The sequence below is a fragment of the Thunnus albacares genome, chromosome 20, assembly GCF_914725855.1.
Source record: "Thunnus albacares chromosome 20, fThuAlb1.1, whole genome shotgun sequence".
Taxonomy (NCBI): domain Eukaryota; kingdom Metazoa; phylum Chordata; class Actinopteri; order Scombriformes; family Scombridae; genus Thunnus; species Thunnus albacares.
Window position 1 is genome coordinate 5,602,792 of NC_058125.1, and position 14,870 is coordinate 5,617,661.

A 14,870-nucleotide genomic window follows, 5' to 3' on the forward strand; every position below is an offset into this window, starting at 1 on the left:
TGGGGAAGTATAGTGTTAATCAGAATTATTATGCAGAACCACTTTAATTATTCGTCCAGTGATATAACCTCAGAGTCAGCATAATAACACTAATAAATCATTTCTCTTGGTGATCTGTCAAGAGAATCTTTAACACACAAATCAGCTTTGGGGAGGAATTAACTTGCACTCAAGTAGACAGAAGGGAAGGAATCAGATAAGTAAAGTGACTGAAAGTAAGAAGATTGAATATTATCCATGATAAATACCAATAGACTATCAGTTTTCTTTTTTTTTGTTCAAAGTATTGTCTTAATTAGACATGCTTTGAACTTTGAACCTAATTAGTTTCTTTTTACAATTTGAAATACAGTTTGATATATTTCAAAAAAATCCCATCCCACAAGTAACCCTAACCTATAGCACCATTACAAATTTACAATATGACATATCAAAACAATGATAAGTATGATAAAAGACTAATCAATTTTCTAATTTGGTGTTCTAATAGCTGTGGAGCCAGCAGTGTAAGATGGACTTGGCAGCAAATCAGGACCAAGCATAAAAACATCCTCCAAAGTGGTATGTAGTTGCTGTTCCTACATCATTCCTTTAGTGTATGGATGATATGCTGTGTAAAATTTAAAGTGTTAATATCACCTGAACCAAACAGGAAAAAAATTAGAGGCGGAAGACTGGAGGGGGGCCAGCTCCACCAGACTTCACAATTTCAGAGGAGCTGGCCCTCTCTAACAATCAAGGTCAGCCAATAATGGAGGGGATTAAAGAGGGTGTCACATCTGACGCTGGTGCTGGCAGCTCCCAGCAACATTTGTTTGTCCTGGGTATGTAGAAGTGGTTTGGTGGTAAAGTACTAAATGCATATTTGTAGTGGCCATCAGGTGTGAGAAGTCTTTATCTAAATTACAGTCAAAGGAGACACTAGGGTTTTGCCGGAGCTACCAGCGCACACAGACCATGTTGACCCCCACACAGAGGTAACTGTCAAAGCAAGGTGTTATGTACTCTTATCAATGTTTGCTGATGGGTTGAATCCACTTTATGCAGTTCTCTTAAATAATTTTTCAGGAGGATTCAATGATGAGGAGACACTGTCTGTGCACTCAGGGATGGCTGTGAGGGTAAACTTGTGGTATAGGTCTGCACATAGGTTTAATTGCTTCAGATGAGCTCAAAACTTTAAAATAATTAAGTTGCTTCACTTGCTGATTTATTTCACAGGAAGAGGAAAATATGCAACACTCCCCTCAGCCTGTGGCCTCCACCTGTAGGCCTTCAAGAACGCAAAGGGTAAGGGTTTTATATTTTCTAGTAGTCCTACGTCCATCTTTTAAAGTGAGCCTTACCAAGAACACACCATGCTAAGTGAATCATGAACAAAGTACAACACCAGCATGACTGAAGTCTATCCCATTCATCTCTGTTGCTTGATGAACACCTCAATGTCCTATATCAACTAAAACTATTTATACAGGTTGGAGCACACAATGTGAGGGCCCTCTATAAAAGGAACCTGGAACTGGACAACATTAAAGAAGGACTGGAAATTAAAAAGCTCATATTGGAAATTGAGCAACTGGAGAAGGTATTGCAGTAAATGTTACGTACAATTTTATTTTATCCTCTCTCCAACCTCTACATCATGCATACAGCTGTCTCTCTTGATCACAACATATCAGACAACAATAAGCTCCCATACAAAATCACAGGGAAAGTGTGCAACAGATGAATAAACACAAGAGGACTAGAGGACTAGGAAGCAGCTGGCAAATTTAGAATCAAGTTGATAAATCAAAGTTATGAAGAAGCATATTAGAATTTCTGAATTCACCCGGTGGGCAGAGAAGTGTGCTACTTGCGTGTCCGTGGGCTGGTTGCTGCTGAGTGATGTTAAGAGTGATGAAACCGGTGTTGTCGCTGCAGGGAGTGGAGGTGAAGATTCATCAGTTGAAGTTGGTTTTAACGCAGAGAAAGAATGGGACACCTCGCACCGGTAACAAGAAGAATCCACTGTTGCATTCCAGTGACTGTCTTTTATAGGTACAGCTTGGTAAGGGAATTCAGAAAAGCATCTGACCAATCAGAGAACATGCTGACACCACTACTAGTGTTTTTTGTAGCTACAATAAAGCTCCAGTTGCGTTCATGCCATGTACTCACTGGGCTGCGCAGTTGGAAGTTGATAAGCTTTCTTAGATTTGACCGGACATGATCTGCTGCGCATAAAACTCATCAACTATTTCAGTAATGAAACAACACTCCCTTTTACACCAGCCAAATCAGATGCACTCTACACCCTAACATGACACCACTGAAAACCTTGCTCTCTACACAGGATCTGCTTACACATGTAGCCTGTTCTGCTAATGAGCAAAACTAGTAAGAAACAATTAAACACTTTTTATGCAAGTTCACCTCATCTTTAAATATTGAAGACAAAGTGTAAACAAGGCCTAGTTCCAACATAACAAAACTAAGGGCCAAATTTACTAAGAAAACAGTGGAGTTTGCTGCCAATCTGCATGTATTCAGCATCAGATTTACTAAGACAGCAGGTCATTACACAGTCAGCTTCTGGTACTGAAACTCCAGGCGTACACTGTGAGTGAAGGACAGCTCACAGACGCAATTCAGCAGCAGGATTCTCAGGAGATTGCTCAGCCCAGGGAAGAAATTATAACATGATCTTGATTACAAAATATATACTTTGGCCGCAGTTCGACTCCAGTGAAAAACCGATAAGTGGTTATTATTCAAAATATCACTCAGAAAATGATGGTCTTTGGCATAGATATAAATAGGACTATTAGTTATATGCAGGTTTATATTAATGCATGTTTATTTTCCCTCCCTCCTTGTGGCTATTGTACATCCCATTTGCCTGTTACATATCCTTCTCAGTGGCAGACAATTCCACATGCAAAACTGACAGTTGCACATTGCGTGACCTTTAAAATCCAGCGATATCATGAGTGATATACATAATCAGCTTCTGTTAACATGTCTCCTATTTTTTTTGCAATCCTCCCTTAAAAGCATATACAATGAGAAGAGAGATGCACCTTGCAGACACTCGCACAAATGACTTGCAGGCTGCAACTCCGGCCTGTTGCATCTGTTTGATAAATACAGCATGTGTTTGGGGCAGAATGTGTTACATCTGTGCCTGAAAAACAGGTACAAAAGCCTTAGCACATTTGACCGTAGGAGCCATGCTAGCTAACGGTTGAAAATTTCATTTTTCAGGAAAACATATAAACAATTACACATGATTAATTATCTTGCACAACTTATTTTACCACAAATAAGGCAAGCATAGGGAAAAGCATAAAGAGTTTAAGATCCCACTCTAAGCTGTAATAGCCTCTTAGTGGGACAGTAATTTCAAAATAGCCACCAAGAGGCACATCAGAAGTTGAGACTCACAACACACTTCTCATAAATAAATTCATATTATAATTATCAGTATTCCTTTTAAGTAGAACAGTAAATAACATGTTATCCTATACACAATAAAAGAATTTATACTTACAGTAGAGCCTGCCAAATCCCTGTTTGAGTGAATTGCATCAGCCAGAGAGACTGCTTAGTAAAAGCAATTAAACGCACAATATGTAATTTCAGCCGCTAGGGGTCTCTCAATCAAAACAATAACAAAAGACGGAGTGTGATGACGGTGTGAAGTAGCGAGGGATCATGGGAGTTGTTGTCTTCGTTGTAAAATAACTAGCTTGACCGGATAGGACTATTCCAGTGTTAATCATTCGGGATGTATTTACTGGGAGCTGAATTACCCACGGAGGTCTCCCCCTCTCCAGAACAAACGGACCCGCAGATTACAGGTAAAAACACTGAATAAAAGCTGTTTCACCTAAAAAATCCGTGTTTCTCCGACGATGTATGGCGACCACAGGACATCCGGTAGAGACTGTTAGCCGAGCTGCTGCTAACACTTGTTCAGTTTATTTCTCTTATAACTTAAGATCCAGACGTTCGGTCGGTTTCTCCCGGGAGCCGAATTATCCGCAGAGATCTCCTCCTCTCCAAAAACAAACGTACACACAGATTAAAATCGTTAAAATACTAATTAAAGCTGTTTTACCTAAAAAAAATATCAGTGTTTCTCCGACGATGTTTGGTGACCACCGGACTTCCTGGACTTCTGTTAGCCGAGCTGCTGCTAACGTTTTTCCAGTTTATTTCTCTGATGACTTAAGATCCAGACGTTCAATGACTAAAATCCTTCTTCTGGCTAAAATATATAGTTAAAAGCGACCTAAATTTATCATTAAAATGTAGCTTAAAACTGAATAAAAGTCAATTTATAACAGTTTCTGTGGAACAACCACAACGCTGATGTATTGTCTTGTATGTGTGTAAGTTACTCTTTGGTAGACGCCATTGTAGCGGACAAACACAGCACCGCCGTATGCATCTTGTGCGTGTTTACTCTTTGGTAGAGGGGGTATGACACCATTGACATGCGACCAAATGAAACGATCCGTTACTTTGATTAAATTACAGATTTCTCTGGGTTTGAAAATTGTTGGAAACATTTGGCATAATGTAAGTACACAACTCAACCAAATATATTACGTAGGTCTAGTTGTTTTTAGACATTTTAAAGTGGAATAATTGCATATTATACCATTAAAACACTTTCATACCCTATCCTCTTTGAAAAAAACATCTAGGTTAGGGGTGATCTGTGCTTAGAGAATGAGGTCAGAAGACGTAGACTACCTTTCTGGAATGTCAAAATAAAATTCCAAATCCCACACCTCCCTTACCCTCTCCTTTGTGCTGATGGACATTGTGTTCTTTAGGCAACAGAAACAGGAAACTACTGCTTTTGCGTGACTGTGCATGAAAATGGCTCAGCCATTTTCCTTCAATTCCTCTTCAAATTACTGTTCCAGAATGCATCTGCTGAGTGGGTGATGAAACAGGTAATTGCCAGACAAAAGTATGTGATGGTTTTTCTGGTAGAATCTGTTCTGACAGCAGGAAATGACAGTGTTACAGAAAAAGAGACATCCTCCCAACTTTGTGCTTGTCTTTGGACTGCTGTAGGTTTTAATGGTATATTCCACCTCTAAAGACCATGAAATAGGCAACCATTAATGTTTCAGACTGTTGACAAAGTGATAAGAGGATTATCTAGTTAATTTACAGGCTATGAATCCTCTTGAGGCTCAACATTTCAATGTAACAGTGTTTAACACATGACACATCTACATTTTATAGCTTTGATTTTATAGCTGTGCTTAAGTACAATTTTGAACTATTTGTACATTACTTGAGTATTTCCCTTCTATACTGCTGTATAGTTCTACTTCACTACATTTCAGAAGGAAATATTGGATTTTTTACTCCAATACATGTATTTGACAGCTATAGTTATTGGTTACTTTTCAGTTTAACATTTCACATTAAAAACAATTTTAATCTGAATTGATAATATTGTAAAATACAACACAACTGTGAAGAGTTTCCAACAACATTAATCATCTCATGACCCCTCAAATTTCATTATTCTTGAAAAATTGTGAACCTGCTTTAAGAAAGAAATGTCAATACTTTTTCCATCACTGGCTAGGTCACTATTTGGAGGTGTGGATTTAAGGCTTTCATATGTGCCTTTCCTGACTCTCAAACATTAGTGGTGCTGCTAATGAACAAACTAATTTATATAACCTAATAGCAACCCCAAAAGTGACATATAGACTGTATAGTATAGTAACTTGGCTTTCAATGCTGAACAGCTGAATGCACTTTAATATTGTATAGGCAATATGAGAGCAGCAACATTAGCTGTAATGCACACACTATTATGATAAGCATAAGAGCTGGCAATCGTAGGTGTAGAATCTTTATTTTTGCTATCTTGGTTAAACAAACTACCACAATGTCCACAATTAATGGTCTGTTCTCCCAAATGGCAAAGACACATTTTTGCATTTACACCCAGTGGTACTGAGCCATGTGGAAACAGATGGGTGAGAAATTGCAAGAAAAACTATATAAATTCATGGAATGGTAACTGTTCCTGTAAAATTAGCCTAAAACACCTATCTCAGGCATACCCAAAATAAAGTGAAAGCTATTCTTTAACCATTTGGAGTACATGCATGGTTTTGGTCTATTTTGAAAGGTAAGACTGAAGTTTTTTTCCCAACAGTCAGAATCATTATAAGTGCTACTGGCACTGAGTAATGGAAGTTGGAACACACTTAAGTAGAAGGCTTTTATTTCTGCCTGAATATTTTTTGCAAAACAGATGTCTGCAGGTGACCTATAGCTGGGACGTATTAGCTGGAAAACACAATGGGACCACAGCATAGAGCCTTACCTAGTCCAAGTTCAAATTTAATACCACAGAAAATGAATATTTTAACCAAGTTTTATTGAAGTGATATCTAGGCGTTTTCCAAAAAAAGTCCATTTGGAGACTCCAAAGGACTCCTGCTTCAGAGTAACTGAAACATAAACACATTATGGGCTAGTTCTTTTTCCCCTTCTTGAAATTAAACTTTGTGTATATGAAAAGAGTCAGAACAAGTGCTATGGTGGAAAAGCAGTTTATATGAAAAGCAACACACAGCAACCTATTGAAATTTACATAATTTCCTTGTTGTGGCTTTATAGATCCCAATAAAATTGCATATGGTTATATTCAGAATTTCACTGGCTATACGAAGCCCCAGTCACCAGCACAATCTGTTCCTATTGGCTTGGTCTTTACACAAAAGAAGAGAAGAGGGGCAGGCACTTCCTTTCAACGTGGACTCTCATTGGCTATTGTAGGATGTGGACAGGACATGGAAGCTCCTGTTGAGTCAAGTGAGGTGTCAATGAAATGTCAGAGTGCAGCTACCATTTTGATACAAAGCTATCGCTAATGTTTACCTGCTAACTCGCGTTATGATGGAAAAGACGTGGAAGATAAGCACATCTACCCGTGTTACATTTCCACTGGTTTTCCTGTTAACTGCTTACCTTTGTAAACGTTGGGTGTTTCTCATGGCGACATCAGATATTCCAATCACAGAGAGGAAACTTTGCGAATGCCTGATTATAATTCTATATCACTAATAATTTTCTAGACTAGGCTATCCAGCTGATTAATTTAGCTTACTGATGATTCATGGGGTGTAGTGAAACTGTGGGATCAGTAATATTCTTAACCACATTTTGTTGTATTTTCTTCCAAATAAGAACTCCTCACTCGGGTTGCAATACAAGGTATGACATCTAAAGGAAAACATATGGTGCATTGTGCTAGATCACTGAGCCATGCAGCTTTCAGGTTAAATCACACACCAACACACATAGCCTATTTCAAAGCAAAAATGACAAATGCATATTATCTTCGGGGTTTAAAACACCTCTGCTAGATTAATTTGTGACCACTGTTATTGCAATGATAGCAGCCACACAAGCCCAGTTTGTTGTGCTTCTGAAATTAAACATTTTTCTAAGATCAGAGGTTATAATGTCTGCTTCAGTTATTTGGGGGAAAAAAATAAACTGTGGGATTCGATGACAACATAGTAAAGTATTCACATCACAACATGCATACCGCTGTCACTGAAGTTTACACTACACAGGGTTCATACAGGGTGCTGGAATCCTTGAAAACACTTGAATTTTAATGTTGTATTTTCAAGGAGAAAAGGTGTAGGAACCCTACAGAGGGAGCGCACTGGAATTAAACACAGAGGCCGGAGTGTTTGACAACATTTCCACATCATTGTGCATGTTAATTAATTCACTAGTTAACAAATAATTAACCAGATTAACAATGACCACACTACCACAGCTCAGCCCTTTCATGCATATTAAGAAATACTTTATTGTCCCTGGGGGGAAATTTGACTTGGGCAAAAAACATGCAGCTGCAGTCAACTGCAAGCGGTGAGTGACTTTCATCCAATTATCTAATTACCCATAACCCTATATAAGCAGAGAGATTGGAACCATGATTAGAATAATAGCACTGAACAGCCGACCAGTGCATCAAAATGGATCCAGAACTCGTAAAGGAGCTGATGGACTTCAAAGTCCACAATCTGTTCCCAAAGGGATGTAACAAGCGTGAGAAGTATATCATCAAAAATGAGAGCAGCAAACTTTATCCTTAAACAGGTAAATAATCCCAGAAATCCACAAAACTTTGTTTATCAGTGACATGTTGGTGCTCAGTAATTCAGGAGCAACTCCCTCTCCAGATAGAGAGCTTTTCTACATTTATAGGAGACAAAACCATGATGAACACCAGGGTTTTTCTTTCAGTGAAGGATCTTCAAAGACTTCCACTGCAGCAGTGCCGGGGCACACTGTGGTGTAGATAAAACCCACCACTCCATCAGCAGATATTATTGGCCTGGCATGGAAGGTGACATCCGAAAATGGGTAAGTGAACAAGGAAATTACCTATATACCCCTAATTTCTCATGAACCAAATAAACTCACTTGAAATGATTTCCATTTATTAAATTGATCAGCATCTATAATTCAGGCACAATATTGTGGCCATAAAGGGAAAACAACCACTATGATGTGAGGACATGTGATATTCCCTATTTCCAGATTCTAGTGATACGTATAAAGACAGCCCAGCTGCAGAAATGCAGTGAAATAAAGTAAGCAAATCTGGGACGATCCCTCTTAAGTGCACCTGTTTTATCTCTGGTATGGTAAATAGACTATTTTACATAGCCGCAAAAGCAGCATGTCATACTTTGACCCCTCTATCTTCATGATGTAGAGCCTTCATCAGGAGGAGGAATGTCAATGTGTCCAGGTTGTCATACAACACCATTTCTCACCCCCACCAGCAAGACACCACATCATGTGAGGTGCTGGTCTGTAAAGTAAGTTTTCCAGTTTGTCCATCTGTCCATTTGTCCATTATCCATCGCTTCCAAAAGAGAGAACTTACTCCAATCTGTAGGCCATTCAAGGTGGTGGAGCATGTGCTGAAAGGACAAAAGCCTGACTTTCTGTTTGACCTGGGGGATATTCCATCAACACAGCTAGAGAAAGCTGCGCTTACTTGAAAAAGCCCAGCTTGAATTAACATCGACTCTCACTTAAGGCTAAAGCCATTCCACTAACACAATTCAGCTGTGTCTGGTCAATGTTAACACTAACCAGGCTTGAATAAGCACTTGCATCGTGCACATGCATAGAGTACATAAGCAGCCCAGAACAGTTAATTTTTGAAAAGACAGTACTATGTTGCAAAAAGAGGGAAAAACTAGAGCGATCTTCTCAGCACCGGAACAAACCTTGCTCATGAAACTATATGAACAATATAAAGGAGTTATCACCAAAAAGGGCAATACTGCCCAACTAACAAGGTGTGAGGAAGATGGGTTGGCAAAAAATTGCTGACAGATTAAATGCATAAGTTACACAAGCCTTGTGTGGGCAGTGGTGGCTTGAAGGTTAAAGAAATGAACTTGTAATCAGAAGGTTGTTGGTTCAATCCCTGGGACCAGCCAGAAAAATCTGGGTGGGGAAAGTGAAAAGCAATGCTTGCCTCTACTTATTATTTTATCTTTGTTAATAAATTGACTGTGGCTATACTATCAGTAGGCTGGATAATATCAGATGTATGGTTAAAATTATGGTGTAGGCAACTTAGGAGAACCAACTTAACATTACCAACTACATAATCAGCTACTATACACAGTAATGTATAGTTATACAAATAACTATACATCACTCACCTCATCTCAGCTCAACTTTATTTATTCAGCACTTTACACACAACACAGATGATCCTAAGTGCTTTACAGCACACAGAGGAAAACAAAACAAACCACTAAATGAAGACATCCCAGCATATATTTATAATGGGAATGACCAACATTATGTGTCTCAAGAGTTTTAATAATGCAACTTTGACTTCACCAAAAGTATGTCACCACAAAGAGGACATGGTCCAAACATCAGATGATTATAGTTATTTTCATCTGAGTAACTGAAGACATTATAACCTCTGATCTGAAAAATGTTTAACTTCAGAGATGCAACAAACTGGGCTTGTGTGGCTGCTATCATTGCAATAACATTGGTTAGAAGTTAAGCTGGCAGAGATGTTTTAAACCCCAAAGATAATATGCATTTGTCATTTTTGCTTCGAAATAGGCTATGTATTTGAGTGAGTGATTTATCCTGAAAGCTGCACGGTTCAGTGGTCTAGCACAATGCACCGTAAGTTTTCCTTTAGATTTCATACCTGGTATCAAAACCTGGGTGGGGAGTTATTATTAGGAAGAAAATACAACAAAATATGGTTAAGAATATCTGATCCCACAGTTTCACTAAACTCCATGAGCCATCGATGAGCTCAATTGATCAGATGGATAGCCTAGGCTAAGAAATTATGAGTGATATAGAATTATAATCAGGCATTCGCGAGGTCAGCTATGTTTCCTCTCTATGGTTGGAACATCTGCTGTCATCATGAGAAACAGGAAAACCAGTTGATTTGTAACACCAGCTAATTTGAAATGATGCAACAGCAGTTTGTGGGTATTTATTGATTAAATAATGTGTTTTGGACTAAATATTTTACTGGATTGGGTCGACTGGACCTTTGCCAATGTAACAAGACCGTTTTTGTCAGAGTTTTATGGATCAGTGGAGTAATAAGTCTTCATAGGTGAGTCGACTGAATTTTGGAATTGTTTGTTTTTTGGTGATGGAAAGATCTAACTCTGATATACAATAACACATATAACAACAACAACAACAATAATAATAATAATAATAATAATAATAATAATAATAATAATAATAATAATAACTTTATTTGTATATCACCTTTCATACAAAAAAGTTCAAAGTGCTTTACAGCAAAATAAACTAAATGCAGCAGGTGCTTCACATCAAGAAGGACATAAAAAAGGCATACAATGAACATAAAAACATGTAAATGTACATGGGGGAAATAAAACATTTTGATATAAGATAAAATAAAGTGACAATACATAATAAAATTAAAAAAAAGTTAAAACAATACATAGAATGTATAAAATCAAGTAAAATTCAACATTTTAAAAGAAGTGCAGTGGTGGGAAGCAGACTGAGAAAAAAGCTAGTTAAAGGCTAAGGTGAAGAAATAAGTTTTTACCTTTCTTTTAAAAATATCTAGCAAGCTGGCTTCCCTGATTTCTTTCGGTAGTGTGTTCCATAGTTTTGGGGTGTAATTGACAAAGGCTGCATCCCTGGTTTTCTTTTGACTGTTGCTGGGAAACTCCAATAAACCAGCAGCAGATGATTGCAGTGTTCTTGAAGGCAAATGGCTCACAAGGGAGTTAGCAATGTAGCTTGGTCCTGGCCCATTAAGTGCTTTGTATGGGGGAGGAGGATCTTAAAGTCAATTCTAAATGTCACAGGAAGCCAGTGCAGAGCAGCTAAAACTGGACTAATGTGTCTCTCCTCTTGGTTCTAGTTAATAGCTGAGCTGACGTCTCAGGGAGGCCAGTAAAAAGTACATTACAGCAATCAAGTTTGCTTGAATTAAAGGCATGAATCAGTTTTTCTGCATCTTTTTTATTATAAATTATTGTACTTTGGCTATGTTTCTAAGGAGGAAAAATTATATTTTCATCACCTTGTTAATGTGGGACCTGAAGTTTAGATCTAACCTCAGATTTAATCCAGGGAATTAATTTCCCCAGATTATTAAACAGTATTTCTCTTTTTGGGGGGGGATGACTAGTAGGATTTCAGTTTTGTCCTCATTTAACTTCAAGAAATTATTGCTCATCCATTTATTTATTTCCAGAAGGTGGGTAGTAATGGAGTTTATAGCTGCAGCATCATTTAGTTCAGCAGAGATGTACAGTTGCATGTCATCCGCGTAACTATGGAAACATACATTAGCATACAGTGAGAATAATAACGGACCAAGGCAGCTCCCTTATGGGACCCCAAAGCTGTTGTCATGTTCCTCAGACACATGATCTCCAAGACTGATGTAAAACATTCTTCCTTTGATACATGTTTTTAACCAGTTCAACACAGTCAGAAAGACCAACCTACTTTTCCAGATGATTGATTTAGTATATCATAGTCAATCGTATCAAATGCTGCGCTTAGGTCTAAGAGGATAAGAACAAAGACCTTGTTTTCATGAAAGTTTAGTCTGAGGTTGCTGGTTATTTTAGTAAGACCAGTTTTATGTTCTAAAGCTTGACTGAAATTCCTCCAGCTTAAAAAAATATCAATACATGAGTCAATACATGAGGTGGAAGAGTTACACTCAGTGACATCTTGCAAAGCTCAGTTAATGTAATTCAGGTGAATTTTCCCATGGCTACATCATTTTTGCAGGATTTGCTGAGATCATCTGTGTTTACATCAGCAGCATTACTGGCTCTAATTGATATTTTGTTATTAAAGAACAATGCAAGTTCTTCACATTTTGATGCAGAGAACTGCAGGGGGTTGGGGAGTTAAGTAGCTGGTCAGTAGTGGAGAATAATATTCTAGAGTTCCCAGTATTCTCTGAAATAATCTTGGAAAAGTAATCCCCTCTTGCCAGACATACTGCTTTGTTATAGACAGTCACGGCTTCTTTGTATATATTACGGTGAACTGTGAGTCTAGTTTTCCTCCATTCTCTTTCAGCTGCCCGACAGATTCTCTTGATCTCATGAACAGTGTTATTGTTTAACCACGGGGAGATTCTGTCAGTTGACCTCTTTTTAACTTTTAGTGGAGCAACAGTATTTAAAGCAGACAACAATGCATTATTGAAATTTTCAACCATGTCATTTAAAGTGCAGTCACAGCTGTATGGCTCAAATGATCTCATAATATTAATAAACATTGTTTCAGCCTTGTCATCTAGGAATCTCTTCTGAACCAAAAATTCCCTTTTATTCTTTGTTAGGGTTACATTGGCATCAAAGAACCCACAGTGATGGTCAGAAGTAGGTAGTTCAAATACTGAGACCCTTTTGTTATTACTAAATCTAGAGTGTTACCATGCTGATGAGTGGCTTCATTTACATATTAATTGAGTTCAAAAGCATATTTTTCAAAATGCCATAATATTTTTTAATATTATATTAATATAGCCATTCGAAAAGCTCTCAGACTGCAGCCAGAAAATGGACAATCAGTGCCTCCAGCTTGGCTTCCGAACAGAGGAAATTGGAGTCTTGAATCAAGGTCCTTCCGGTCACTTCTTAATTTTCTCTTCTCGTCTCTGACCTCCAGAACATACTGGAGAGGCCAGGACATATTATCTTCTAGCCATGGACACACTGAAGCTGTTAGGTCAGTAAGAAGCACGACACTCATCTGTAAAAAGAAGAACACGGAATAATCCCAGTTGGGGATGGGACAAATTAACATGCAATTATACGAATCTGAAAATTAATATATGTCTTACCAGATGAAAGAAGAGCTTGGAGACCCCTCCAACACACACATAATACCAGCTACTTCCACAGCAAGGCGGCATATTAAGTCACTAATTGCTAATGAAGACTGGGCATTTCTTACCTGTGTGTGTGTGTGTAGGAAAAGGGAAAGAGAGGTGGTCTATGCACACACTGGCACTGATGTACTGTATATTTAAAAAGAGCAAAATGACATCACTCACATTCTGACATGTTTTGACAGAGTATCTGCTTTCTGCTTCGGATATCAGCAGCCATTAATCAATTCGTTCCACTCTAACTGACATATCAAAAGTTTGACATGCCATGTTTACTTGACAGGCTGCCAGATTCGTTCACAATGAAAAGCATCTGAGTGATTATTTTGCTTTCCAGGCAATTTCTGTGTTTTCTACATATTTTCTGTTTTTTTATGTAGTTCAGTGCCTCCTACTGTATAGTCGCAGTTTTGCATCACGTCCTGTGCAAGTCCTGAGCAGATGGTCTAGTACAGTGGTTCCCGACCTTCACTTATGTGCCATTTTGCCATGCCAATCGTACTCCCTCACTCACGTGTGTTGATGTTTCTCCTAAATTCGCCCTGTTACACTCATATTAAACTTAACTGATTGAATGAAAATCATTTGAATGACTCTCCTTTAATACAAAGACATAAACACTTATTGTGAGTGAAAAAATATTGAGTCTCACTCAGTAGCAGTTTCAACTCATTATCATCAGTCACCTGAGCCTTAAAGAGACACTTGAGCTTGTTTGTCTTCCATAAGCTTTGATAGGTCTGGGGACCTTGGGATTTACCTGTCTGCTCTGTTCCTACAGGTGCTTGTTAGGGCAACTGGTGACACCCGAGGGCCCTTGGTGTGGCCAGGTTATTAATACTGGGCTGCAGCTGAGGCAGCTCTCTCTCCCTCTGACTATGTTTGGCTGCAGTTATTTGCAGCCTTCTGCTCTCCCCTCCGGTTTCGGTTTGGGTCTAGTTATTTCTCTTTTATGCACTTTCCAACACCTACACATACACTCTCTCCACCTAGGCATCACGCACCTCACACTGATCCTGCTGACATCCACACCCAATACATTAGATATTTAATTTGTTTAATTTGATTTCATAAATTATCTTTTGTTAACTCTTTGACACAGTGTGTCTCCTTTTTGTTGTGTGACACAGTGTGTCTGCAATTTTGGGTTTGGTTTAGGTGAGAGCTGCAGGAGGCAGGGACATAATGCAAAAAGTACGCTGTGATTGTAATTCAGTGTTGAAGCTTTTCATCAGATGTAAAACAGCTTTTATTTTATGAGAAGTCACAAGAAGTCCTCTCTCCCATTAGTACTTGCTTCACAGCAGAGTGTTCAGGCCCAGTCAAAACAATGCAGCTTAGCTGCCCTGCTGTGTTTATCCAGGGCCAGTTGCATGTGTAAAATAGTGGCTCTGGATGAGAGGGG

At 38.5% G+C, this 14,870-nt stretch overlaps 2 long non-coding RNA genes across 2 annotated transcripts; both read left to right on the forward strand.

Moving 5' to 3' along the window:
* Positions 1–687: 687 nt before the first annotated feature.
* Positions 688–1,122, forward strand: LOC122970847. Its single transcript, XR_006399337.1, has 3 exons — positions 688–824; positions 910–977; positions 1,069–1,122. It is a non-coding gene; the product is annotated as an uncharacterized LOC122970847 (long non-coding RNA).
* Positions 1,123–8,591: 7,469 nt separating this feature from the next.
* On the forward strand, positions 8,592–14,496 carry LOC122971390. The gene is made up of 4 exons (XR_006399460.1): positions 8,592–8,645; positions 8,771–8,876; positions 13,243–13,302; positions 14,247–14,496. It is a non-coding gene; the product is annotated as an uncharacterized LOC122971390 (long non-coding RNA).
* The last annotated feature ends 374 nt before the right edge of the window (positions 14,497–14,870 follow it).